We start from the raw sequence: 5,496 nt of genomic DNA, 5'->3' as shown, positions 1-5,496 counted from the left end.
TTAAAGGATTTTCTCTAGTTTTAGGAGGTGCAGAATAATACCTGCTGTCTCTTTAATCTAAGTACAGCCCACGGAAAATATGGATTAATTTACCATTGATTGATCAATTTTCATAATAACCCTTAAGGTTTTTATATTTTAGATCGTATTTTGTGTAGATTAGTTTTAAATATATTTGAGAAAAGTGGACTTTTTTCAATGTAAGATTTTCTTGTGCAAAACCCAATTAGGCCCGACAAATCCCAGACCCTCCTTCCTTAGGCGCGCCCAAAATTGGAGTTTGAGACCTTTACAATAGGGAAGCCGTCCTCTCGGTTTGACATTCCCGTGGTAAGACTGCTGATGCTGGCGTGTCGAAAAGTTCCGAATGTTGTTTGTGCCAATAAATAATTCACTGCTGTTGATGGCGCAAGTACACGGCTCTTTATTAATAAATGAATGCCAAATTCAACTGAACCTTAAATTAAAGGTTTTCACAAACACGGTCACACTTCATCAAGCTTATTGGCTTTGACAGCCGATACTGCAGTCGCTAACTAAGTAACTCTGAGGTAAAGCTTTCAGGATGCTGCAACTCTTGAGTTACAGTCAACGTGTCAGTTAGAGTTAATTAGCGGTGTAAAAAGTTATAGCTTTAATCAATGATGCTTTAATCAAGCAATTCAAGCATGTGTAACTATTTAGCTTGGGAGCTCTAAAACTTCAACAACACAAATGGATTTATAGATGGATTCACACAAAATTTGAAGTAGCTTTAAAAGGTTCCATACAGTCTTAATGAAGCTTTAAAGCTTTATCTCTAAAGTTACGTTTAATGTTTGACAGCGCCAAAAAGCTTTTAAGTTGCTTTACCTCAAGAGTTAAAGGGACACTGTGTAATATTTGACTACCAAATGTATGTGTAGGGCAACCGAAAACTAGCCCACGGAAGAGTACAAACTACGGAGACTCAAAAGGACAAAACCGCCTCGTTTTAGGTTTTTAGTTTTTGGGGGTACCCTTAGCTGCAAGATAGGGGACGATAATGTTATCCTTCTCTCTAAAATATATTGAAATTTCTTGACCCACTGTCATGTCCTGCACGGTTGTCAAGGCACCCCGCCCCTTGACACTGGCTGAGACGCATTGAACTGATTGCTTGTGGAGTACTTAAACGCTCCTTTTGGGACTGCCCATTGCCAGACCATTGCTTTACCTTGTTGAAGACCTGTTCATGCCTGTTTGATCTGAGTAATACCTAGTTTGTAATTTTGATTGCCTTTAAACCTGTTTTGTTTTGTTTTTGGTCCGTTTGTGTGTTGGACAACTTTTATTTCCTAATTAAAGTGACGGATCGTCTACGCATATGAGTTCCGACTTCCTGCTTCCTGGTTCGTTTCCTGACACCAACGCGTATTTTAAAAAATGTTGAATGTTTTGCGTATTATTACAATCAATATGGTTTTTATTTAATAGTTTTTTTTGTTTTTGTTTTAGCTCCAGGAACCGTTAAATAACGCACAATCTCTTTAGAGTTTTGAGCTGTAAAAGGTTATAGTTTTCATGCGTTTAGCAACCAATACAAGCAGATATAAATATTTAGCTTACAAGTTAGAGCAGCTTCAAAGCTATATGTATTTATGGATTAATTCCTAAGTTAAATCATCTTTAAAAGGTGAAATAAAGAGTTGATTGGAATTTAAAACATTACCTCTAAAGTTAAACATTTGATTTTTGAAAGCACCACATATCTTTTAAGTTGCTTAGCCTCAAGAGCTAAAGCAGCAAAGTTTATTTTAAAGTGAAAGCAGCTTTCTTTAGACTTTCTTTCACTGCGAAGTTCAACAAGCTTTAAAATGGAATCAAGAGGGATAATGTGTCTTTAAACCCTTGAGGTAAAACAGAAGAGGTATATTTATCATTTGACAGCACTGAATATATTTAATGTTAATGTAATAGGTTCAAGGCAGCTTTAAAAACAAGTTGACTTGCTTCATTTAAAGACTTGAACCACTTTAAAAAATTTAAACCAAGAGTTAATTCAATTGTAAAGCCTTATATCTGAGGTTAAATTATTTATTCAGACTGCAAGAAAAAAGGCACTTCGTCTTTGATTTTTGCAATCCGGAGATGGATTAAGAGCTTGCTCTGTCCACTTCACGCATCGGCCCGGTATTGCAGTATCTCCGGGAACGGTGCATTCGCAATGATCGCAGCAAGGCTTTAGGGCTAGGACCTTAGCTTGGCCTTTTGGCTGAGAGTAAGTGTCCCGGCTCCTAGGCTTTCTAGCGTATTATGAACTGACCGATAACGGATAATGGATAATGAATAACGAAGATAGAACAATAACCCTTAAAAATCCCTCCCTTCAAGACTCGTATTATGAACTGACCGATAACGGATAATGGATAATGAATAACAAAGATAGAACAATAACCCTTAAAAACCCCAAAACCCCATTTTCTCTTCACTTACCTGGCAGGGGAGATACCATGATCATGAAGGTACCTCGCTTCTCGGCCTTTTGGCTAAGATCAAGTGTAGTATCTCTTAGGGATCATTTCTATAGTTTTTGACTTGTGAAATGATCGCAGCAAGGCTTCAGGGCCAGGACCTTAGCTTGGCCTTTTGGCTGAGAGTAAGTGTCCCGGCTCATAGGCTTTGTAGCGTATTATGAACTGACCGATAATGGATAATGAATAACGAAAATAGAACAATAACCCTTTAAAAATCCCTCCCATTTATGTGGTTACACTGTTGACTCTTACTTTGCAACTTGCAGTAGTTGATTTTTGCAATTGGGAGATGGAATAAGAGCTTGCTCTGTCCACTCCACGCATTGGCCCGGTATTGCAGTACCTCCGGGAACAGTGCAATCGCACTGATCGCTGCTTGGCCCTGTGGCTAGGACCTTGACTCAGCCTCTTGGCTGGGAGCAAGTGTCTCGGCCTCTTGGCTTTGTAGTGTATTATGATTTGACCGTAACGGATAATGGATAATTGATAAAGAATATAGAACAATAAACCTCTACAAAATACCCCCCATATTGAAATTAATCATCGCATATGTAGTCATTCATTATATCATTCATTTCTAGCTTTTTTCATTCAATTATTTATAATTCACTTATTTATTTCTTTATTCATTTTGTCAAAATGATTTAACCACTTTGTTAGGTTATTATTAAGCTGCTTTGTGATCTCAGCTTTTATTTTGTATCCAGGAGGTGGCTCACTATGTCAGTTCCGATTAGAAGAGATTTGTTCCAAAATCTCCTGTTTTTGGATTTTCCACCCCAGCTTACTCTTAGTTTTGTTTTTAACTCAGCCTTAGGACCACCCTCCCAGTATAAATGCAATTGTCAGCCATTTCTACTGCACACCCATGCATCATACAGTCATTGTTTGTACCTGGAATAGTATGCAATAAAACTTTGACGGAAGTTTTCATCTCAGCTATAGTCTGTAGTTTACAATTGTCTGTGGTCTGTTCTGCATTTTGATACTCCTTGTGATTAAGGGCTATACAAATAAACAATACTTGACTTGACTTTAATTTTAACTCACTACATGGATATAAAACAAACAAGCGGTCGAAGAAAAGCCTTTATTCTTCACAAAAAATAATGCAGATTTAAAAATTAAAATATATGGTTAAAATTTTGAAGATTAACGGGTTAGCTTTAAAAAAGGTTTACTTTCTCGGCATCAGGAGCAGAATGCAGCTTTAATATTAAACATCTGAGCTTTGACTGCACTATAAAGCATCAATTCACGAAACGAAATTTTAAGTGCACATTTTCAACATCCCAGCTGGCAAAACCACAATCAGCAACAAATTATAAAATACTTAAAAAAAAGACCCTAAAATCACAACATGGGGAACTCAGACACTGTTTTGATTAAGGAAAAGAACTAATTCAGTAAACTAATGTGAAGCTCGATAGATGTGTAAGCCTTCATAGTGATGTTTGTTGTTGATTGATTGACTGATCGATTGATACGAAGCTTGCATCTATCAGATTGCAGTGTGAATCAATAGTCCCTGGCTTTGGTTACTATTTGCAATGACTAGATTTCCAGTTATTCAGTGATCTTCTGCGGGTACAAAAAGAGAAGCTGGAAAATCTTCATTGCTATTACACAATTGTTAACAAACACCAACATTTTGGAATAACCCGAAAAATAATAAATCCTCTGTGTTTGTGCACTACTGTGCTATTATTGATCTTTATGTGTGCCTTTGAGAAATGGTTTGTGAGAGTATTTCTGGGTTTTGTTGTCAAAGAACAAACATTTGTTGAATCTGATGTGTCAGACGCTGTTATTTATTTGGTCCTCTATCAATTTTTGGCTGCAGATTCGATGTCCCGCTCCTTAGTTTGAGCCTGAGGCGGAGCTCGGAGGCGCTCATGCAGCTTTAACCCTGCTGGGTTTGAGGCTTTTCAAACTGGGTCAGCCGATCCATCAATATTACAACAAGCAGGCCTATTAACAGATTCGACAAAGATGCGGGCTCTACCTTAGCAAGCATTATGAATGTAAATAATATATAAAAGTGTTCCTAATCATAAATTGTATACCTAATCTAAATTTCCACTTTCAAGCTTGACTACCAGTAGACCCAGGTACGTAATTATCTATAAATAGCTTGGTTCAGTCAAGGATGAAGCGAGACTAACAGTAATGGGACGGTTGACTACACCTAATCTGTTAAGGCAAAAGGAGTCGGGAATTCTAAGCAAAAGACCTAAATGGTTAAGTCTGATTGATTTTAGTGACTTTATCACTTCACGACACAAATGCTGCAGTCAGCACATTTGTAACACTGGCACCATTAGGACAAAGTATAGGCTTTCTTGAATTTGTCAGCAAGTACAATCAACCTGTGAGTGAGAACATGTGAATCGCAATGTGTTCAACACCTTTGGCTCTCCAGTGATGTCGCTAGGGGTCAAGTCACTTTCTTTTTTTGGTAAGTCATGACCCACTTTTGTAGAGTGAAGATGAACATGATGTGTCCAAAAAGTATAGCATGCGGTTTCTGAAAAACAGTAATTAGTTACGGATACTGGTTACTTCATTTAAAAAGCAATTTAGTCACCCAGCAGATTACTGACACCTAAAAGTAGCGCCTTACTCTGTAGTTATCTAGTTACTAATAACTGTGTAAACTCACATTGAAAATGCTTGGAAATGGACACACACAGTAATAGAATAAATGGGAGGAAACGGTGAACCCATCATATTTTTTGGCTTGTGCCCTCTTGAGACCCTGCTATAAAAACTTGAGACACTTCGTATTAATTTTGTACTCGGGCTTTAAATCACTCAAACCAAGATTCACGTCTCAATTTTAGGTACTGTCCGGACCTTTTTTATTTCCAGCCAGGGTGTATTGTAAAAATTATTTTACAAATTAATAGATCTGTCACAATCACATGTATTGGGAACAACTGTGCTCAGGTTTTTGGCGCCAACAGCCAGGACAGCTGATTGGTGCACCCTGTACATTTAA

The 5,496-nt window shown here is 37.6% G+C and overlaps 3 pseudogenes; all 3 read left to right on the top strand.

The window, feature by feature from the left end:
• Nucleotides 1–2,088: 2,088 nt before the first annotated feature.
• On the top strand, nt 2,089–2,178 carry LOC148371683 (U2 spliceosomal RNA; annotated as a pseudogene).
• Nucleotides 2,179–2,487: 309 nt separating this feature from the next.
• LOC148371682 (U2 spliceosomal RNA) lies at nt 2,488–2,569 on the top strand (annotated as a pseudogene).
• Nucleotides 2,570–2,709: 140 nt separating this feature from the next.
• On the top strand, nt 2,710–2,860 carry LOC148371681 (U2 spliceosomal RNA; annotated as a pseudogene).
• The last annotated feature ends 2,636 nt before the right edge of the window (nt 2,861–5,496 follow it).

This window comes from Urocampus carinirostris, chromosome 2 (genome assembly GCF_059441175.1).
Source record: "Urocampus carinirostris isolate Australia breed hairy pipefish chromosome 2, RoL_Ucar_1.0, whole genome shotgun sequence".
NCBI lineage: Eukaryota > Metazoa > Chordata > Actinopteri > Syngnathiformes > Syngnathidae > Urocampus > Urocampus carinirostris.
This window is presented reverse-complemented; position numbering and strand designations above follow the sequence as displayed.